Here is a 24210-nt window from a genome sequence, read left to right as displayed (position 1 = left end):
TGATTCTGCAACACACAGAAATCTCCAGACATCTCCCAACCAAGTTTGCTGTCTCCCTCATTCGCTTTCTCCATTTTTCCATCCAGCGTGCTTTCATCCATTCCCTCAGACGGGCTTTGTGGTGTTGGATTGCTTTTCCCTGAAACTCTATGGATTGCTCTCACAGGCAGGAGCAAAGCCCGAGGTTTGACTGGGATGGAAACTTTCTCTTTTTTCATTGAACGAATAATATAGTTTAGCATAGAAGAGACGCTTCTAGCAAACCTGAGTCACACGTGATTTGTGAACAATTGTTTTGGTGTTTCTGCGGGCCACACGGGCCAGATGTTTGATGTAAAAATAGCTCAACCCCCTGAAATAATAAAACATGAAGGGAAAAAGCACCGTGCCCCTGATGACAAGCATGAATCAGTTTCCACAAAGGTTTTTGTGTGATTGCTGTTTCTAATTCTTTGAGGAAGGTTTACATAATCTTTAACCAAGTTATGATATTATAATTCCAACATATGAGCATTTTACAATAATAATTACTGAAAATAGAAAGAAAAAAGAGTAAAACATAACTCAAGTCTCCTTCAAACAGCGTAAGCTTTCAATACATGAGTATGTTAAGAGGTTATTTTAAAGGTAATGCTGTCTCAACCTTTTTTGATGTGTATATATTTGTGCTCCTCTGGCAGAAACATCAATCATCATCAGTGGTTTAAGTTACATGCAGTCATTAACCCTTTAATATTCAGAACATTAGCAATAACCTGGTTGCAAACAGCCATGGAAACACCAATAACCCTTTTTAAAACTGGAAAATGCTCATATACTGTTTCTTAAAAACCTGAAATCCTCCCTGGGTTTCTCCTTTTCTGACCTGAATGTTTGGTCATGTATACGCCTATCAGGATATCCCCATCAAAAGGAGAATTAATTTGTGTTCTGGGCATGTTCTGTTTGCAAAGAATCTTGGGTTGTGTCCGAAATCACTCACTCATTCCCTACTTACTACTCACTATATAGTGAATTAGATGTAGTGGACTATATAGTCTCAATCAGCTAAATTAAAACAACATTTTGGACACTGACTCACTCACCAGCTGCCAACAGTGACGTAATTATTCATGCGTAGCTCACGGAAGGCTGGGGATTTACAGTTATAACTTTTCGCAAACACTGCAAAACTTTTTTTCGTTCAGTGATAACTAATATTATTCTTAGCTTATTTTCTGCAACAGCCAAATATAATGGTAACGTTTATTACACGTTATTTTTTTAGATAAATAAACCTTATATTTGCGCAGCAACTCATGCTGTGTTTGAGAATTACAAGGTCCAGTGAATGCATTACCCTGGATGAACGGTTCAGCAGCTAACGTCCGTGTTGTTTGTCTCTCTGCTTGAAGTTGTGAGTTGTGATTGGTCCGAAAGTTAAACAGAGAGATAAGTGATATTCTCTAAAAGTTTTTAATGTTGTTTCACGTTACCAGTAATCAGTAATCATGTAATCAGCCATTCCTTGGTAAATATTGCTCATATAGTTAGCATCGCTAATACACTACTTTTCAAACTGCATTGTAGAATACATTGAGTGGACTATATAGTGAATGACCATGCTCACTCAGATTTCAGACAGCACTACAAAATGGCGTATTCACTATATAGTGAATAAAGAATGATTTCTGACATTTCCATGCGTCGCTGTTTTGTTCAGGATACTACGTAAAGAGGAACAACCCTGTTTGCTCACCCATGTAAAGTAGGGCTGAAGGATTTTTGATTTAACTTCAAGCCTTGTAGAGCTATAATAAAATTATAATTAATTTCCTTAAATAAAATCAGAGAAAGAAAAAGAACTGCAGAACAACAAGCCTGGTGTGGACAACAATCTGAAAAATAAACATGAATCCTTTCTGCTATAAATCTCACACTAAATAAAAAGCAGAAATGTAAATAAGACCAATCTCTGGCTCAAAAACTGAAAAATGTCAACATGTGGGGTGTACTTTTTAATAAAATGAAAAAGAAACACTGTGTGAACAGACATATCAAATATATAAAAACTTAATTATCTCTCATTAGCAACAAAACACAAACTAAAGTGCAGAAATATAAATGAGAACAAAGTTTTGGCTCAACTACTGAAATATGTAAACTTGTGGATTGCACTTTTTAAATTAAGTTGCAGCTGTTGTTATTTGAAAATTGCATACGATTTCATTGCTATGATGTTTTAATTGGATTTATTGTTCAGCCCTAGTGTAAACAGGTTATTTCAAATGTTTCAGTAACTGAAGTATTGACCTTAAACCAAATCTTGACTGCATGTAAACGTATCAAATGTTTCATGCTCGTCCAGAGAGTTTAACTGAGTCTCTTCACATCCTCCATCACTTAGTCACACGGCTTCAGACTCAAAGGAATTCATAAAATCCCTGACCTCAGGCTAACCCTTCCCTCAAACCCTCTTTTAACCTTCAGATACCTCAAGTTTTAGTCTCAGTATGTTTAAAAACAGTTTTAACCGTGAGGCAGTAAGCCCTGCTGTACCCAGCTGTGTATGACGGCTAACATTACCTGCATGGTGCCAGCCACAGAGATGTGAAAACCAGTGTGAAACTCCATCTCAGCTAAGGTCATGCACTGTTCAGCTGGGTGCTAAACTCCCAGCATTAGCACAAGAGTTGAAATGAAACTGTTATGAACCCAGTTCTCCAGTCCGGTCTGTCCAGGTTGCTGCTTCTGAAATAAGAGCACCCTGGAAATGTTCATATTTTTCAACCTCAGTATCTGTTAAAGCTGGAGCTGAAAACACTTGGTAATACCAGAAAGGTCTGATCGATTGGGAAGATGAGAAGAGTGAAAAACTGACTAAAGAAGGCTCTATAGATGTTTTTTGAGATCACGTTACACTTCATTTGGAAACTGAAAAATTGTCTATGACATCAAAACACCTTGGGAAGTTATTTGATGTAAGTCCAGAAAAAACTGCCGAAACAAGAAAAAAGTACCAGAAAAAATCAACATCTTTTGAAAGTAATGTTGAAGCTTTCTTAGAAGTTTGTTCTTATTTAGAAGTTCACACAAATAAAACTGTCTGAAAAATGTAGTTCTTTTTTGGTCTCATATGACTATAGAAAAAAGCCTAGTGCTTTGTGATGCAGGAATTAATTCTGGATTTTTTGTCCACTCATGTTAAAAGTTTGCACTTTTGCAGACTTGTTTTTTGTGCTGTGGCCGAATATCTGCTTTCTGAAGCTAAAACCAGTTAAAAATGAACAAGACTGTTTTTGTATTTCTGCCAGATAATAGAAGTAGTTGTAAGTGAAGGTATAATGTAACAGTCAACTCACAGCACGAAATACGATGTAACAACTTTTGTTCACAATACAGCCAAAAAGATTCACATTAATGAAAAAAAAAACAGTGTTTTTTACATGATGCCTGTTTTTCACTGCTTCCTCAAAGAATTGATCCTTACGTCTGAGCAACAAAACCGGTATCATTGTCTTTAGGACTGGGAGTGGTATTCTGTTACAGCCACATAAATAGAATGGAATAGAATAGGATAGAATAGAATAGAATAGAATAGAATAGAATAGAATAGAATAGAAAATAGTGCAGTATTTTATATATATATATATATATATATATATATATATATATATATATATATATATATATATATATATATATATATATATATATATATTATGCAGTATTAATAGTGCAGTTAATCTGTGAAATTAACGTCCTATCTTGCTATTTCACAAACAGGGCAGATTGGGTGAATAAATCAAACACACCTTCTCCCTCACTGTGTGTGTTCATGAAGCAGTGACAGCTTTTAGTGGACCAGTCTAAAAACAAACAGTGAAGTCATATCTCCTGTTCAGACCCTCAGAATCAAACCTGTCGAAAAACACCAGCACTCAACACGAAGAAGCTTAATGTTTAGTGCAAGTTATTTAACTCATACAAGCATCAGCTGTTGAGAAGAAGGACGATAGGCAGCGTTTTCTCAAACTGATACAGAGAAATCATGTTGAAGCAGGGCAAACATGCTGAAACAGACGGTTTCGTGCTGCCTTGCTGTAGTTTTAATCAACAACACTAACGTTAAACAAAGTTTGTTATGTCTAGACAGATGCATGTCAAAGTTTGGCCTCCTGTGCCATGTTGCACACATGGGAGCGCATGTGAGGAGACGTGCCGATACAGACAGAAGCCTGGTCAGCCGACCCGCACTTTACATAACCTTGCAAAAACTCACTCTAAGTTATACAAAGCTATTTTATGAACAAATATCCCACATTACTAGAGTCAGACTTGCAGAAACTGAATAGTTTGTACAGAATACCTGCAGTCAGGCATAAAAATTCAAGGCCTTTAATATAATTTTTTTACCTGATTTTATTTTGTGGATCATGTCTCCTGTAAATTTTCAACAGGTTTGAAAGCTGCTTGAGGATGTTGTTGTTGGGACAGTGCTTGTTTGTTTTACCTGGTAAACATTGTAGACTAGAAATGTGCTCTTAAAGTGTATTTCTTGAAATCTTAGGCTGCAAAACAAAATTATTTATTTTTTTATACTTGTACAACAAATGTTTGGAGTAAAATTTGTGCTGATTGTGGCACAAATGGGCAAATAATGGTTGGATATTTTGGTGCAATTATAGTTTGAACAGTTTCAAGATTACTACAATAGTAATGCATTAATTAGATTCAGAACATTATTTTGAAGGTCCTTCTTCTTCAGAAAGTTTTGCTTGAAAAACCTGTTATTTGTTATCTGGTGTACTTTAGACACTGATTTTTGACAAATTTGTCTTTTGTAAAAGGAGACTTAAAACGCCATCAGTATGCTTATCAATCCAATTCTGTTTAGTAAGTCATCAGCTGAAGCAGACCTTAAGGATGGTAGAGTCATTGTCACCGAGATGTAAATCCCAACAGCGCTGCTTCCATTTTTATTTTTATTTCAGCACGTAATGAGCACAAGCTTAGCTAATCTCTGTCCCACAATTCACAACAAAACCACTCGATACCTTTACAGTTATTTAACCGCTACATACAGTCAATAGTTATTCCCCTCATCTCTCTGCAAAACTAATTTTCTATCTTTCCAGACATAAACTAATCTATTTGATTCACAAAGAGTTCATAAAGTGAAGGAGAGAGGTTGAATTCACGTCCTGCAACAACAAAAACAAACTCAGCTAATACCATGCAGTCTAAGCTTTTAATTCATAAACTTTTAGATATTTCTGACCTCTAATCGTGTGTTTTCAAAGAAAAGCCATTGTAAATCCACGCCCCCCCCCAAAAAAAATAAAAAATAAAAAAAAATCACACTGCAGTGGTGAAAAGAGAAATTTACTGTGTAGTCAACCTCAGAGTCAGAGATAAAAGCAGACAGAAAGTAAGACATCTCAGCGTTTTGATAAACTGAATGAACACTGACTCAGGAGTGATAATGAGAAATGCACATTATGTAGATAAAAGCACGATATAATAAAGAAATATGCCCTAAGAACTGAGAGATGCACAGACGAGATGGGAAAAGTCACAAAGAGAAGCTTAAATGCAGAGCAAATGAGTCTGGGAGGAGATAAAATGTGGAGCTGTGAGGAGAGAACAGGTAGAGTTGAAATTGGTTGTGGAAAAACGATATGCACTTCACACAGAGGGAGGCTGAGAAACCGAGAAACAGAGCAGGAGATGGAGACAGAAGAAATGCAGTAGGCAGAGGTGAGATTAGTTTTCAATGTGATAATGCAGATATGCATGTTAAAGCGAGAAATTGGATCCGGCTGATAAAAAGAGGAACAGATCACGCATACAGACAAATTAGCTTATGGTACCTTCGGTTTTATGGGATATAATCCCATTTTGTTGAGCTAATTAGTCTTGAGAAGGAGCTTCAAAATGACTTCAAGGAAGAAAGGCAAAAGGGAAAGAAAGGTGTAGCAATGAGATGAAAGATTTGGCGTTAAAGGTATGAAAAAAAAGGTTGGTTAACAGGGAGCATGAAGAGAAACTGTCTGCTTGAGGGATGAATCAGAGAGGTAGAGAAGAGGAGATTTTATTTAGCAAGACAGGTTGGGGAATTATCAAGGGAGCATTCTTTAGAAAGTAATAAAAGCTTTAAGAGAAATGAGTTCAGACAGGTTAAGATCCGTCTGTGGAGCAATCAGTGCAGAAAGGACAGTAAAGCTGAACTCTTTTTACCCCATTCCAGTCCTGACATGAGGAACAAGCAAATAAATGATGTCCTGAGAGCGCAAGGTATAAAGAAAGTGCATAAGTATGAAGGAACCAAGCCGAGGAGAAGCTTGTCAATGAGAGTCAGCCAGTGAGCGTACCTGTGAGCGTACCTGTGAGCACTCAGAGAAGACCAGGTATGTCTAGCATTGAGCTCAGAGTAATGAGTGACAAACCTCAGAGCACAGTGATAAAAAATGTTCAAAGACTGAAATATTTAGCCGAAGAACATCAGCATGTACAGAACATCAGCATGATCAAACAATGGTGGAAGGGCTGCAGATAGAATACAAGGCTACATTTCACCAACCCCAACACTAGCAAGAAAACCTTAAACAATGTGAACCCGATCTGTTGAGACAAACTAACCCTACTGGCCTGAGCGCTGTAAAGCACAGAGGACAGCTTCAGAGTCAGCACCCTGGACAGCAGCCTGGAAACTCTTCTTACTTTTTACACATTTGCAGCATTTATATGAAACGCTCTGTCGCCATCAGAATGAAATCAGGTCTGGAAAGATCAGAAGGACGATTGGGAGAATCAAAGTCACTGTTATCCTCAAGGTCTAAGTCATGTATGAGCGCTGTGGTTCCAAAGTATTTAAGCACTTGTGCACTGAAACAAACATGATGTCCTGTGAAAGAACAGAGCAGAGAGTGAATGCTGTGACGGTATAGGGTTGCACGACATATCGATACTGAGAAAGTATTGAGTAAACAATACCTCGTGTTTTCAGTATCAATACTCCAAGGTATTTTTTCCGTCTGAATCAGACATTTTGAGTCAGGTAACTTGTGCGTTTGCAGCCACTGAGCTGGGTCCTCTCTCCTCTCTGGAGTGGGTGGAGACTTGCTCTCTTTCCAAAGTGTGTGTGTTGTTGTGAAGCTAGACAGTGAGCCTGTATTAGCTATGTGCATTGATGCATGGCCGTTTTCTGTCTGATGAAGTTTTTAACGTGCATCTTAATCAACCAATCTCATGCTGACTACCTCACAGTTTGATTTTTTAAGCAGGATGCAAACGTACAGGTGTTACAGACATGGCTTCCAGTTCCAGCGCTCCTGTGAAAACGCTGGTGCACGGAGCGAAATTTAGCATTGCTCTGCTTGCGAAGCAGACAGTCTGGGCGGCTTCGTAAGCTAATACACTTTTCAAAGCCTGTCTATAAAGCTTACTTCCGAGACACACGGAGGAAACACTACAAACATGATGAAGCACCTCACAGTTTAGCATCCTTCCCTCCTTAAAGAGCAGGAGGGACAGATTCAAACAACGAGCCCAAACACAAAAGTCAAACAAGTGTCAGTTACTTTAGGACAAGCAAACTAGTTCACCACTGCTTGTAGTTGATAGGACAAATAATCATCATAACACGATCTGCGTGGAGCACACACAGCCCTGAGTCATAGAGCTGTGGTGTTGACACAGTTTAAATAAGTGAAAACATTAATGATGATAGAAACCTATAGGAAACACTGAAGTGTTGCATCTGTGAAGGAGCCTAAATAACACGTGTACATTTTTTTAGAGTATTCATGTCAAAAGTGTGCTTTTCAGGACGCGGTCACACTGGCCCTCCAAATCGTGCTGTGCCTAAGTACGATTGCCCCCCTGCAGCGCTGTTCCTCAGCTGTAGAGTATGGCCGGCGGTCACACTACCCCAATACGAACCAGACTTTAGCGGGTATCACAGACGCGCACAGCCCGCCTACGTCATCGTGTAACATTTGTTTACATGAAGCACGATCTCATCAGCGTCAGCACAATGAGACACAGAGAGCACTGCTGCAACTTTAGAGACTTTTTGACTTACATCAAGTCGTTTTCGCCCGACACAGCCCTCTAACACCCCCTCTTTGTTTAAATGATCGTCGAGAGATGCGCTCACGGTGATTATACGTAATGGATCGCACGTGCTGTCCGCGTGCTTGTGCTCGTGCATGAAGTAAACCGTGCCGAAGCCCACCTCTTTGAAGCGTGCTGAAGCATGGCAGGGAATCGTGCTTGAGCACGGCACAGTTGCGGTCACACTGGCCATTCCAAACGTGCTTTACGGCTGAAGCATGCTTAGGCACGGCACGTTTGGCCAGTGTGACCGCGTCCTCAGTGTCTCAACACACAGAGTGAGCTAAACTACAGTGTGCTGAGCATAAAAACAATAGATGACTGTTAAAGTCTGACAGGGTTATTTTACATGCTCATTTCTGTACAACGATTACTATTTTCTGGTTTTCTATTTTGTTTAATTATTCTTGAGAATTATGAATAAGTTCAGGTTCCCTTCAGGAATTAATTCTGCATGTAATCTATAAAAACTGTGTGTTTGTGTGTGTGAAACAGCACAATTTAAAAACTCCCCAAGCTGCTTATTCTATTCATTTTATGAAGTTTTAGGTTTTGCCTTGGTTTTAATTAAGTGTCGGTATCAACATTTTTAGGAAGGTATTGTATCGAACCAAAATTTTGGAATCATGACAACACTACGCTGGTATGAGCTTGTTATGTGCTTGGCAGCTGAAAACACCCACCTGTATCTCCTTTTAACTGTTTCTGCAAAAAAAATAAGAGTTTTTTAGAACTGTCAAGTCTAACTAATAGACTAACAGATTTTTTGAATTGGACTTTTTTTTTTGCCCACATGCAATTATCAGAAACGTATACCTTTAAATGTTAAAAACAAGTCATTAAAAAAGTGACAACTAAATAATCTTAACCCTCCACTAATAGCATGTCTCACACTAAAGAATTTAGAAGTAATTAGACAGCCAATTATTGTAAGAGTCATTACAACACAGCAGCAGAATAACACATTTACTGCAGGAAATAGGGTAACTGAGAGATTGTGCAGGTACAAATAAACGTATTTGAATTAAAAAACAGTTAGTTTGAGAAATTCAGACACAATAAGGAGACGGTAGTTTATCAGGCAGAAAGTATGTGGGAGGTCATGGAAGGTGAAGTGAAGGTCCCCGTTTAAAATGTGACATAAGGGGAAGTACAAGATGTGATAAACAATACAAGATAGTAAAATGACATTTGTAAGTAAAAACAGTTCAAGACGGTGTATAAACTTGGAGAATATGAGTGATGAGGCCTCAGGTTTGTGGGGAGATTAAGTCCAGGCTGGTTGGGTGAAGGCAGATAATGGAACAGGTTGGATTCAGAAATGTCAGAGAAGAGTTTTAGAGGTCATGAATGGACCTAGTGTGTGTGTTGGTGTGTTTTGAGTGTCTAAGAATTGGACCTAATTAGTAGAGATAAGGAAAACAGACAAGGTCTGTGTGTGTGAGGCAGAGTGAAACGTGCAGTTTTCGGAACTACTTTGGTAAATTTAAAGAAATCGTTTGTCAGAAAGAGAGGGGAGGGAGAGCTGGGGGCAGGGAGGAGAATAAATGACTATTGGTAGGGTGTTTAAAAAAAACAGTAAGAGGTGCAAATAGCCGGAGCAATGAGACTGTTTAGTTTTCGGATGAGGAGTGGAAAAAGCAAAGATAGTGCAGGTGGGGAGAAAAGGGAGGAAATGGAGACATCCAAATTCATTATAGACGTGGTTTGGAAATACGCACATTCCTTAAAAAATGCACTGCAGGGGACATGATTTGCTGAGTTGTGTGGGAGAAAAACATTAAATATCGTGAGAGGAAGGAGAGAGGAGACTCAATTAGTTTCAGGGAGATAAGTTGTGAAAGTGAGGGGGGACCAGAGGAAGACAAGTGCAGAATAAGAGTGTGAGTAGGATTACCTCAGGCCTCCCTGGAGTGTTCATGGTAGATATGCATGATTTATGACCTTAAAGTTGGTGCAGTACCTGTATCACAGTGAAGGAGATGGTTTCTCCACTAGTAAGGATGCACCAGAGTATTAGTTTAACATTACTGGTCAATATCAGTAGCCATCAGCGAACAACGTAGCACAAGCTGATATCAGGAGCCAAAGTTTATCTGAAATGTTCTTCATTTAAAGGCTGCCTGTGCCAGGCTAGAGAAGTCTCTGTTAAACCAACTTTGGTGTGACATATGAGGGCAAAGCTGTGTGATTTATATCCCTCTTTCATATACTGGAGTTTTTATTTGGAGGAATCATCAGTCAAAGCTTAACATTGATGCTCCATAGCTGTGAAGAAAGGAAACTAGCTGTAAGGGTGAAAGGGGGAGAAAAAGCCTAGAAGAAAGAAAAACAAGTAGTAATGTAGTAGTACTCAGAGAGTTGCATTTTCAACCATAAAAAGTACAGAGAGGAACAAATACGCCTGAAGGAAGAAGATGAAAGATACTTAGTCAGTGAAAGAAGGAGAGAAAGTTTGCATGTGTGTGAGGGGTATAACAAGTATGAGAAGTTCAGCTTAAAGTTAATGAGTACAGATCTACAGAAATTTACCGCATCATGCTGGAACGGTTCCATATTTAGTATCTATAGGGCAGAATATGCTCTATCACTTCAGATTTATTCAAGGTATATTATGAGATACTGTTTGATTTTATGTGTGTGTTTCAGCTTAATGATTTCCAAGCTGTGCAGCAGAGACACAAACTGCTGTGGAGGTGTCAATCAAATCCAAATTCTGGATCAGCTCACTATTTAAAATTGGCCAATGGCTAAGATGTCAGAAGTCACAGTAGGAGGCTGTTGATGATTTTTGGAGACAGAAAGATCTCATTCATCTTTCAGTCACCCAAAGGCTTTAAATTACTCATTGGAGGGATAAATGAATTATTTTATTGTTGAGAAGGTCCATAAAAAGCTTCAGTTACAGACTAAATTTACAGTTCCCAGAGCAAACCTGATAAACAGCATCTGGTTTGCATCAGCATCACAGACAACAAGATAGAGGATCAGTATTGGTCAGGACAAAAATATAACATCCTTTTTACCATCTTTACCAAGAGTGTGTTTCTGTTAGTTTGGAGCTACAGTAATTACACTGAATCATTCAGCAAAACGTTTGACAACCTTAGTTATCTCAGCTATTACAGATAAGCTAATGAAGCTAAGCTCCAGAACGTAACATTAGTTTAACCAGAGCTCTTTGGACAACAGCTAACAATGATGTATGATCACCAGAGAACAAAAACTAGAACAAAATAGGCTAATGAACTGCCAACAAACAAAGAGACATGACGAATAACTCAGCTTGGAGCTAACATTAGGCTAACTTAAGCTAAGGTTAGAGAAAATCCCAAAGTGCCCGTTAGACTGCAGTGGTGGTTCTAGTGTTAAAGATAATTTTATATTTCTTTACAGCAAAGTCACGCCCTGCTGCTTCAGATACAAACTTCAGATTTCAGCTTACCTTAGAGCAGATGGAGACATTTGATTCACACAGAGTTGATGTTATGGTCTACTGCACAACTTTATCCAAAGAAGACACTATTCAGATGTGTCTTAGGATAGGGTAAATGTTACACCCTGTCGCCTAGTCTCACAGGATACTTAGATTCAGAGTTGCATACCCCATGAACACCATTCAACCATTGTTAAACATATAATCTTATAAAAACCTCTTGAAATGGAAAGAAAACTGACTTTCTACAATGCATATCAATGGACATCCAGGCAGAGAATGTCCGTGTGTGTGAGAACAGCTATGTGCACTGTGATTGGCTCATTGCGTTTGAAGACAGGACTTAGCCATAGGACAGCTTGGCAAATTGTGAGACTAATGACATCAGCATTATGTGTTAGCGTATTGCTAATTCAATAGGTAACAATAGTCTCTCTCCAAAATAGGATTGAATCGAAAGCTAAGAGAGCCTGTGGAATAGAGCCGATTGTAGGAAAGTTGTTTTTTCTCCCTGTAGTGGAGCTGGTCAATGGACTCAATCCTGAGAGTGTCAGAGTTTAAGTATTGCTTATAGCAGCATTGTGATGGCAAACAGAACAGAAATGGAGAAAAGCATCACTTTTGTACATCTCAGAGTTTTCCTTAGACACAGCTGTTATTAACTGAGAAAAAAAAAAACATTAAAATGCTGTTTTGTAAAATAAGGTGAAAACAAGTAGCAAAATGTCATAGCTTTAAAGACAACTTCCTTGTTCAACATTTTTTTTTACTCATTTCTCACCGGGCTAAAATGTGTGTCACTGTAGGAGGGTTTGTATGAGGAAAAGAAAGAGCCTGAAAAGGAGTGAGGGTGAGACCTACACATGAAAAGACAAGAGGAAGAAGAGGCAGGGAGCTGCTGGGAGTGTAATAGCCTCAAGGGATGTACCATGTGTTAGGTTGGAGGGGGGTGATGGGGTGGGAGGTAAGGCGGAGCAAACTAAGATGCCGGGGGGTGGCTGAATAATACCGGCTTTGATGAATAAAACATCTGCGTGAATGAAGGGGTGTTGTGAATGCATTAAGCCAGGCGTAAGAAGAGGAAGAGAAGAGAGGAAGAAATTAAAGAGGAATGGAAAGGTATGGAAAGACATAGAGGAAGGAAGGAAGGAAGGAACAGAAAAAGCAGGAAGAGGGTTATATATAGAGGGAGATGTGGAAAAATGAGGAAGAAACAAGAGGTAAAAGTGGAATGAGGGTGGAAGATAGGAAAAAAAAAAAAGGATGTGAGTAAAAATAGTTAAAAGCTTCAAACAATAGAAATAAACATTCAGACAGAGGCGAGTCAGTCATGTTACAGACTGTACACCAGTGTAATTGGGCACTGTCCATGCTCTTTTAACTTTATAAGGTCAATGTAAAACATCAGCTCTATCAGACAAAATATCAGTAAGTTTAAAATGGACCTTTTTTGTCACGTTTAACTGTTTTTTAAACAAAACCTGATTCATCCTAAAGTTAAGGGAATTCTCTAATCGGCTCACTCATCACAACCCTTTGCTGAGTCCAACTTCTCATATTTAGATATCTGCAGCTTTCTGTGCTGAGCTGAGTAAGATGTGGGGATTGCTTTGGCAGATATAGGTCATACATTAAAAAAAAAAGAAAAGAAACACTTCTACAATAAAACTTCAGAACACAGTTAAATCAAAGCCAAAGTTTGGTGGTAAGTGTAAATATTTTTTTCTATCTTAGATGATTATTTTCATTTAATAGATTGTAATTTGCAGAGTTTGTAGCAGTTGCAGGTGCATTGATTAAAAAAAAGAATTAAGGAGAAAATGCTGAATTATGCTCTGATTCTGATGTGTTCTTTTGCAATGAAATTGCAGAATTGAGCAAGCATGGCCAAACTAGTAGCATTTTCTTTTTAGCAAATCTAAATTTGTTTTAAATGAAAGGCAGCATGATCTAGTGATAATAAAACAGCATTGAATGTTTTATGTTAATTGTCCTCAGTGATGTCTCTCTCTAGCACTTTTCCTGTAGTACACACACTACTCATCTGATATTACATAGTGTAATAATATATTTAGCATAAAGCTTTTAAAATACATTAAAAAAATTATGAATAGATGTGCACACACATGCACAGTGCAATGCCCTTCTTACGTGCATGCATGCATGCACAGCGATGCATCTCTTGTGTGTTGTGGTAGTAAAGTGTTAATCAAAAGATGATTTATGTTTGCGTTCCACCACGATGTTCTATGGCAGGGGTCTCCAAACTTTTTCCCGTCAGGGCCAAACAACTTTTTCCTTCTCTGATGGGGGGCCAGGGTCCGTTTGTAAAAAAAAAAAAACGTGTGACGATCACAGAGGTGTCCAAACGTAAATATTTATTGTTTCCCAGAAAGCCAGCCTTAACCAAATATTAATAAACCCCTTTCTGGGATCTTGACAGGCAACAAATCAGAAAATAAATAATAACACTGTAAATGAAATATATAACACTATGTATAAAATAAATAATAACTAAATAACCCTTTTCAGGTTTTTGACACAAAAAGACCATGAAATATTAACTTTCTTGTAGACACCACTGTTTGCAGCTCTCTCTCATTGACTTCACTGTGAAAACCAGAAAGAAAGCAGGCTAAGAAACCAAACTAAGTGATACAACACCTACAAGCACAATATATTTCACTACCAGTATAATGGTTTAACAGGATTTTCTTATTTTATCGGCAGGGTTTCAGACAGAGCACAAACTGCAGAAGGGTGGAATAGAAAGTTACGTTCTATGCATGTGTAAGTGTCGATCACATGGCCAGACTGAAAAAAAAAAAAAAATCATAATGCGCCTCTGGTGTTGTTCAGGGGGCCAGGCAAAATGTGGAGGCGGGCCATATCCGGCCCCTGGGCCATAGTTTGGGGACCACTGTTCTACGGGGTTTGCGTAGCTACCTCCCAAGGTCCCTTGCTTAAATATTTGTTGGTAGATGAGAGGTATTTTTGTCTGATATATCTACAACTTCATATACAAGAAGCAAGTCCTGCAGGGGTCTTACCACTTTGATTGAAAAAACTCAAGAGGGTGGGGGGTGAAACTTACTTATGATTGGTGAAACTTACAAATAAGTTGTGCTGATTGGACAAAATTGCATAGTCATCCAGAATTCACAGGGATTGGTTGAATTTGTGTTAATTGTTATGAGTCCAACATTGCAACTTCCTGGAGGGCCTATAAGCTTTGAACAAATATTTACATTTGCAGCTTGTTTTCTCTGTTACATCCAACATTGTAGTCTGTATATGCCTTTTCTTTCTCTTTATTTTTTTTGACAATTGCGTCAAAGATCAATATCTAGTGTCTGAATGTGTCCTATTTGTTTCCTGTATGATCACTGGAAGTTATCTGTGTGATTTTTAAGTGAACATTTTGTATTTTATTTGAGCATTTTTAGTCCACATTTGTGTAGTCATGTGTTTGACACCTTTGTATCCATCTGATTCCGGAAGCTGAGCAGAATGAAGATCGACATATAACTCTATTTAATAACTTTAATAACTCTATTTCCTGCTCTTTGTGTGTGAGCTTTAGTGTGTGTGTGTGTGTGTGTGTGTGTTTCTGTTTCCTAGCACCACTGATCGCTGCTGAAGTGGGCGCCTCCACACCGTCTGGGCAGAGATGAGAGAATAAAAAGACTATCATTGAGTCAGTCTGAGAACACGTCTGCTGTGCTTAACTGTAATTAGTGTGTGTTTGAGTGTGTGTGTCTTTGTCATCTTTCTACTTGTGGGCTGTGTGTTTTTGTCTGACTGTATGTTTGCATGCAGAGATGTTTTTCTTCTTCTATTGTCAATTTACTTCCTCCCAGTCTGTCAACCTGTGAGCGAATGGGTGTGCATAATGATCCAGCGTGTGTGTTTGTAACTGTGCACCTACGTGTGTGTGTGTGTGTGTGTTTGAAAGTATTGACACGCATAATTCATGAGTATTAATATCTGTTTATTTATTTTAATATTAATGAGAGGGTCTGTATGGTTGAATGGGCGCTCCAGACAAAGGCGCTGAAATTGGGATGTGTGTGTGTGTGTGTGTGTGTGTGTGTGTGTGTATATGTGTGTGTGTGTGTGTGTGTGTGTGTGTGTGTGGGGGGGGGGGGGGGGGGGGGGGGGGGTTCCTGCATGTTTCCCTGTTTAATTGGTTCCCTGCTGAGTGCTCTTAGAGGTACGTGTTTAATGTGAGAGGGCAGAGAGGATGACAGAAAGCCAAACAAGGACAGACAGATGTGATAATCTGAATGTCCTCAGGCTGCTGTTATCTGAGCTGAGTGTGTGACCGGGCGTCTGACTCTGTCCTCAGGCTGGTTCTCTGGTCTGAGAGGCTGGTGTGTGTTTGTCAGCTAATAAGTGGCAGTTTTCAGCTGCCTGTGGCTTGAGGAGAGTGGCAGTGGGAAACTGAGTGAAGGAGAGACATGGCCAGATGAATTAACTGTGATGAAGTGATCGAGCGATGGATGGATGGAGAAATTAGATGTGGATTACAAAGTGACAGAAAATGAGGAGCTCACTGTTGGGTAATAGGCAATACGTGATGAATCACTTGAGTGAATCAGTGAGAGGGACGGAGGACAGCATACTGTAAAGTTCACAGTGTTGGAGTCTTGTGGTGAAATTAAGAAACTGACTGAAGACTAATCAGGTGCATTTGAGGCGTTACAGTGGGTTGAAGTTGGTGTCATAACGGGTGTGATACCTCCCGTGCGGTGTCAGTATCATTCAAGCGGCAACCTCCAGTCTGAGAATATGAGACAATGCTGAAGTGCTAAAATCTGCTGTTTCTCTAGTGTTTGCTTGAGGCTGGCTCTGGAAGTACCTGAAGTCACATACACATCAAGCCAAAAAAAGCCATTTTCAAAGCAGAAATAAACCTATTTACAGCCTGGTTCAAAAAATGTCTCCTGTCTGAGTCGCTAATTTTACTACCGGCTCCCACTGCATGGGGGGTGAATTATTTTCTAACACGGCCGTTCAGAGGATATTAAGATCGCAAGCTCCTCCAATAAGAGGCACAGCTGAGGGTCACATGTCGGCCGGCGCCCTATGGCTGTAGGCAAAGCCCTTGCCACTACCAATATGGCCGCTATAGCCAATGTGCTTCATTTTCTGTTTCAGAAACAGACGGGTAACATCGGCGAGACTACGTCCATGTTTTATACAGTCTATGGTATCATTTTGAATGAAGTTGAGCCAAACTTCAGAGAGGTTGTTGTGGTCGGCTATGAGCATTGTTTGTGAGTTGGTTGACATGCTGCATCACATGTGACGTAACACAACACCACACTTTAGAGATGAAACAGTTCACAAAAATCTACGGTTCAGTTCCTGTGGTCACAGTTTTCAATTCAGTTCAGTGTACATTGTTGTTGTTTTTAACACCATTATTTTTACCGTTTACCCCAATAATTCACTGTTAGCAGATTATTTGTAATCAATTCTGACCTGTATAGTCCTGAAAAACCTGAAAGAATGAGGCTGTATCCCATTTCAAACAAAGCTGAGTGAAACATTGCTGGTTTGAACATGCTAACTCCTTAGTAAGGAAAGTCACTAAAGTCACTAAAAGTCACTAAATGATGCTGCTGTTTGGTTTGCATAATAATCCATATGCATGTAATTGTTATGGACTCTGTAGAGGAGAGAAATAACATGGGAGACAGAAAGCAACAAAAACACATCAAAAATATGTTAACAACTACAAACTAACTTTCTTCTGTCCATTCACGTTTTTTTATGTTTAAGTATCAACTCTCCTCCTTTATCTGGGCTGGGGACTGACAGAAGTGACCATAATGAGACACACACTTGGTGATTTCATCTGCTGTGAGTGAAGACTGTCTGTGTTTTGGATAGAGGAGGGGCTCACGATGGCACACGCTGACCATTCAGGCGATCAAAACACGCTTCAACGTCAGACTCAGAACTCCAGAAAAGTCACAAGAAATGTCGTCTTTAAAAAAACTCTTTAGTCTACATTAGTCATTAAATGTAGCCAGAAAGTTTCTAAGTTGGCAACACTCAGTCATGGTTTTTCCTCCACTTTATTACCGCCGTCATCAGAGCTCACACTGAATCTAAAAACTGCTCCCGGACAGCAGAACGACACAACACAGGTACACCCTTACACTGCCTTCTCCACTTGTCATGTGAACAACACACACGCCTCCCCAAAACTGTTCGGCTGTATCCTTCGCCTCCTGTTGTGCATGCGTATGATTGGAGCTACATCACTTCAAACTGAGCTGTAGAATGAAGAAAAAAGAAAAACACAAACCAAACAGGGCACACGCCCGAACCAAGTGAGGGAAACAGAATGGTTCGGGTTTTTTTCAGTAACTGTTCTAGAGCTGAAACGATTCCTCGAATGATACTCGATTACAAAAATTACCCGAGTAATTTTCTCCGCCTCGAGGAATCGTTTAATTTAAAAAAAGATCAAAGAGTGGTATTTCAAATAGAGCTGAGGCCATATTAAGAGAGTTTTCAGACCCCTCAAGCTACCTCTTATACAAAATAGCAACTAGCAACAAATCTAGCTTCTTTTCTGGAGTTTGGAGACTAATGAGTCATTCTACGAAACGGGTGCCATTTGGGTCTGCAATAGGGCTGCACGATTATCGCAATCGCAATCGCAATTGCAATGTCAGCACATGCAATTCAGATTTTTCTCCATGATAACCAAGCAAGTCTGTAGACTCATCATGACACAACTTTTTTTATTAAATCGCAAGCACAATCGAAATCGCAATATTGTCCACCTAATCGCAAATCGCACCTTTTCCTCAAATCGTGCAGCACTAGTCTGCAACATTTGATGAGATGTACAAGGCACAAAATAAATGTGTTAAAGTGTGTTTACAAATTTTGGAGCTACCAAAGCAAGTGCTCTTATTGACATGCTGTATCAGAAAATTCTATTTCTTAAAGAGAAAAATTTTCATTTGAAAAATAACTGCTCTTTAACTAAACAAAAATGGATTTTGTCTGATTACTCGATTAATCGATGGGATTTTCAGTAGAATACTCAACAAAAAAAAAAAGATATTTTAATACGTCATTTTTTTTTCCCACCTTAAGTTTCTATAGTGGGGGAACTCTGACAGGATGAGCAGGATGCTGGTGCAACTGAAGTTAACCAAGTCAGAAAGGTCTGCATTTATCAGCTCAGCCAGCAGCTCACTATAAAATATAAGTTCATATAAGTGTCACTGCGTGCCGACCTGCTCTCAGTGCCACGTGCTGTGAGCATCAGTTTGTGTCGTGTAAATCACAGGTTGTTAAAATATCTGAAAAGATGAAAAATGTTGTGTGTTCTTTTTGCTTTGACAGTTTTTTCTGCTTATTGTCTGTGTGCATCTATGACTCCTGCATTTTGTGTGTGTTCTCATGACTTGCCCTAGGGTGTGTGTGTGTGTGTGTGTGTGTGTGTGTGTGTGTGTGTGTGTGTGTGTGTGTGTGTGTCTGTGTGTGTGTGTCTGTCTGTTTATTGACTGTGGGTGTCTTGTGTTTGTCAGACAATATTTGTGTCAAAAGGATCACGACGAAAGATGATCGCATCTATTGACTTACAACTGCCTTACGTCATCTGTGTGTGTGTGTGCGTGTGTGTGTGTGTGCGTGTGTGTGTGTGTGTGTGTGTCTGGCTCTTAAAAGGACTTAGCCAGTGGGCACTTTGATATCTAAAAGCAGCACAAACAATGTGCCAACAGACACAGCTACATGATAAAACCTGACAGCCTTAAGGGCTGATTCTTTTGTGTGTGTGTGTGTGTGTGTGTGTGTGTGTGTGTGTGTGTGTGTGTGTGTGTGTGTGTGTGTTGTAGGAAAGCAGAGAAGAGGGATAGCACAAATCTGAAAGATACGCTTGAGAAAGAAAGAAAATGTGTATTCCATTAATAATTAATGTGTTTGCATTTGGTTTGTTTATTTTTTCCTTACCAATACTCTGTGTGTGTGTGTGTGTGTGTGTGTGTGTGTGTGTGTGTGTGTGTGTGTGTGTGTGTGTGTGTGTGTGTGTGTGTATCTGTGTGTGTGTGTGTGCGTGTGTGTGTGTGTGTGTGTGTGTGTGTGTGTGTGTGTGTGTGTGTGTGTGTGTGTGTGTGTGTGTGTGTGTGTATCTGTGTGTGTGTGTGTGTGTGTATAGCTGTTAGCGGGCTCTAAAAAGGGTCCATGAGGAGCCATCTGTCTTGAGGCTAGTTTCAAACCCTGTCTGCTCTGCTGATATGAAGGGCACTGGGTGTGGGTGTTTTTTGTGTGCAGCTGCTAAATGTCAGACAGTGTGTGTGTCCAAATGTGCTTAAGGAAAAGTGGAAAGCAACAACAAAAACTGGTGAGCCTACTCCTACGTTCCTCTTTATGTTGGCGATACAGAGTGTGTGTTTGTAAGGTGTGCGTGTGTGTGTGTGTAGCGTGGGTGTTTCTGCCTCCTGAGGTGCCCACAGATGGGCGCTTCTTTGACTGGCAGCCAAATGTCTGTTTATTCTCATTCTTGTCTGCAGATTTGTTTGGGTTTTTCTTCCTTTTGTTTGGTTTTCCACACTTCTAAAGCACCAGGATCCCAACCCTCAGAGCCCGACAGTCCACTCTCTTCACTGCTCCTTTAAGGGACTGTAAAGGCCTGTCCTTTGTACTAGTTGCTGTTATTCCCTCTCTTCAGGAATCAGCACCCAGCTGCTTGCACCGTCTAATCAAGGACTAATTTACATCTAAAGTGGAGACTGTCTGATAGAGGAGAGCCAGCAGTTCACATGGAGAAAGAATCAGTGCTGTGTAGATTGGGGCAATTTCAGGGCTCTCAGGTGAAGTGGGCCTTTTCTCAACCTGCAGGAAGTTCTCAAGTAACATTTTTGGAGTAATAAGAAAGATCCACATTAGCTGTAAATAGCTGATTATTGTACAACTTGGATATCAAAATAACTACAAGACACAATCATCTCGAGGAGCAGGGTCACTTCATTTATCACGCTTCATCATCGCTTTTGTTTCTCACATTCACCGAGTCAAACAGAACTTTGCATCATAGCTTCTGCAGTATCTTCCCCTTACGATTAAAGCCAGCAAAGGCTTGATTGTCTGATGACATCATGTGTGATATTTCTGAGGTGTGGGGTGTGTTAACAGTAGCCATGTATACATGTACCCAAATATTCCGCTTGCATTCGGTTTATTTTCTCAAACGGAAAGAATTTAACCTTTGTATACACCTCATTCTGAAAGAAAAGAGCCAATCCAAATGGACATTTAATCGGTTTCACAGGGGTGGAATATTCCTTTCCCCAAACCGATTGAGGTATAATGTATCCACTCAAACAGAAAGTTGTCAGGGTGCGTTCTTTCAGCGCATGCTCAGATATGGCGTAAGACGCAACTAGGGACGTTCCTCAACTATAAAAATGGCAGCGAGCCGTCAGCTCTGGACTGCTGCAGAAAGTTTGTTTTTGATCCAAACTTTGGAAGAAATGAACATAATTTCAAGACTGGACGGACGACTAACTCGCAATACGGAGTATTGCCACACCGTGAGAAACAAACTGTCGTCCCCCAGCTTTGATAAATCTTGTGATGTTTACGTTTTTCTGCGCATGCCCCATTGACTATTCTGTTTGATTACAGCGGCGCATGTAGACCAGAGATTGGAATATTTCTTTCCATGTATTCTAGTGTTTTCGGAAAAGTCATTCAGAAAGATTCCGTTTGGAAAGACGAAAAACTCATCATGCAACCGTGGCTACTGATTTCTTCTGGTCGGAGCCGCTCGGAAGGTCTCCGATTCAGAGATTGTAGATCATGAACATGTTTAATATTTGTGACTAAAAATTTTGTAGTGTGTGTTGCGCTCCAAGTGGAGCTGAGCAGGTACAGCGTGTAATAAAATACCGGAGCTAAGAGGAAGTAAGAAATCTATCTGTAATACTCAAAAAGACTTTATTCACCTCTAACTCACATTGTTAATCATACAGCCCATATCCCCGCCGTCTCCACAACCTTTTCCATTTCCACAAGCCCTTTTATGTTGTTTGTGTTTGGAACTCTAGAGTCCAAAAACAAACATCTTCGCTTTTTCCTATATGTCCGTCATGTTTATTTACAATAAAGTCACGTTTTACTATGTGAGATTTTGAATATTGAGCATGAAGAAGCTGAAGCTCTGCTGAAGAATCTGTTCGTGTGTGGTGACCTCAGAGTGAAGACCACACACTGTAAGACCAGGAGAGAGAAATCTTGGTGATCTGTCTTTTGTTATCATCAAGTGTGTGCTCTCTAAATGTGTGAAGTTTTAGAGAATCCTGTAATGTGTACCAGCCTTTAGGCAAAGAGGATATTAACCAGATTCTTTTGACAGGAAAAAGGGAGCAATGATTCAGAATAACACAGATACTCATTGATGTGAATAATTCAGAAAATTGTCATGCCTTTATATATAGGACTGCATGGCTATGGACGAAGTGATAACTGCAATTATTTGGACCCATATTTTAATCATGCTTATTATTCACAGTTATAATCATGATTATTTACGTTGAAAACATTTGTTTGTTTATTGCACTATTTTTGAACAAACTAAATGTGCAGTAGAAACAGACCGATAAGGCTTTTTCAGGGCCGATAGTGAGCGTTAGGAGTCAAGGAGGCTCATATTTAGAGCCAATATTCATTTGTAGTAAAAGTGACAGTGAAAAATGTTGGATAAAACAAACTCCAACACTTATCTTTGTTTAAACGCCTTTAAATGTATGTCTATTGAACAGTTTCCAGACTCTCCAGCATGTCTTGTAAAATTAGATGACAAACTAAAAAAAGTGGAACTGGGAGAGTCTGCTGCCTGAACTGACTCTCAGCAAAACTTTTTGTCCATTCCACAGTGTGTGTGAGCACTGTGCATGCACAGCTTTGACAGCTGATTGGCTGTTACTAGGCCTGGGCGATATATCCATTATATTGATTAATTCGAATTTTTCCTTGTGGGCGATTTAAAAAATGAAAGATTCAAATTTTTTCTCCCCGCTATTGCGCACCTTTAATACCACAGCAAGCGCTGACTCTGCGTGTGTGCAGCGTGATTTAACAGTTCACTAACAAAACAACGGAAACCTAAATGTCATTAAAATGTTCTTGTGCGTCTTTGAGACCCAGCACCTTGACGGACACGTGTTCCTAGTCTGTATCAACAGCCCAAAGAGATTGATATAAACCAGACCTCTCGTCAGTGAACGTTTAAACCCCTTTCCTACTCTATTTTTTATCTGTCACTTTTCAGGAGTTTGTTTAGATCTTTGACTGAAACATTTACAAAGTCGGGACCCTTTCAGGTTCACCTGCAGATTATTGATGATGTGATAGACGCGCGTAAAACCTGCTGCTCTTCGAAGTTAATACTCTGGTCATTTTGAGATTTAGATAGTAAAGAATTATACATTAGTTTATCTCAGAACATCCTCCCTTCTACCGAAGAAAATCCCCTCTTATAGTGACATGGATGGCTCATGATTTGTGAAAGTAGACTGCGAGGTGGGAGACGGGACGACGATAGGCGATCGAACAGAGCGGCAAGCTGCTGGGACAGACATGACTGAGAAGTTGTTAAACTTTTACCTGGGGGAAGCTGAGTTCTGTCTTTCTCTGCAACTCCCTCTGTTCCACCTACTAAATCCTCCATTCAGCAGTAATCCATCCGCTGACGAGCAGAGCAACATAACGAACATGCAACGAGGAACGCTCTGTCAAGCAGGGGCGGACAAGACTTTTTAGAGTCCTGGTCGGGTGCCCCGACCAGGTCGCTGACTTATGCAGGGAGGCATGAATTTTATGAGTCCACATTTGAATAAATAGCATTTTTTTTTTTGAATTTAAATTAAAGGATAAACAGGCCATAGCCTTAAAAAAATAAAACTTGACAGAAACAAAGTGGGGATTTTTTTTAATCATTTAAAAGTAGAATATAACTGAATAGTGCTGTAGTGCACTGAAACAGTACTGTACACCGGTTTTGAGTAATCTCTTTCGTTTTTACTTGTTGTTTTCTTTAAAAGGAAAAAAAAAGATTGTCAAAAAATCGTGAATCAATTTTTTTTGTGAAAAAAACTGAGATTTTATTTTAGGCCATACCGCCCAGCCCTAGCTGTTACCGAAACCATGGCTCTACGTGTAGCCAATCAGATGGCGCTGTGGATAGGACAATGCTGGAGACTTCATAGTGACTGCATACAGAAAAGCACGGCTGCATCAGAGCCAATAAAAACAAACAAACAAAAAAAAAAAGTTAAATTGATTTTTTCAGTGGTCATCAGATCAATAAAAAAAAAAAAAAGAACCTTATGCTGATATACTTTAAAATGCCAAATATTGGCCTGGCAACTTAAAACAATTGTTTATGGAGCGTTAATGGATAAAGTTTATTAACTTGAAGAACATTTATTTAATTTGTGTGTTTTTACATGTTTTTATTATGTGAGGTTCAAAGTGTTTTGGGGTTTGGGGAGAACTTTGATACCTTCTTAATCCATTCAAAAAATTCACCGTTGGAGAAAGATCAGCCGGTCACACTCGTTCTTTGAGTCTTATCTTGATCACTGGCATCATGCTATAAAGTTTAGCGCTGGTTTGTGCTGGGTTTTTTTTGCCAGAAAAAGTTA

At 39.5% G+C, this 24210-nt stretch overlaps 1 protein-coding gene across 1 annotated transcript in view; it reads left to right on the top strand.

Moving 5' to 3' along the window:
- celsr3 (cadherin, EGF LAG seven-pass G-type receptor 3) overlaps nucleotides 1-24210 on the top strand; it is a 192147-nt gene that overhangs the window by 61521 nt on the left and 106416 nt on the right. The gene's annotated exons all lie outside the window — the stretch shown is intronic.

The sequence above is a fragment of the Halichoeres trimaculatus genome, unplaced genomic scaffold (genome assembly GCF_033239565.1).
Source record: "Halichoeres trimaculatus isolate MK-OKI-2021-1 unplaced genomic scaffold, fHalTri1.1 fHalTri1_scaffold_11, whole genome shotgun sequence".
NCBI classification, from domain to species: Eukaryota; Metazoa; Chordata; class Actinopteri; order Labriformes; family Labridae; genus Halichoeres; species Halichoeres trimaculatus.
Note: the sequence above shows the minus strand (reverse complement) of the source record. Positions and strands in the feature narration are given on the sequence as shown.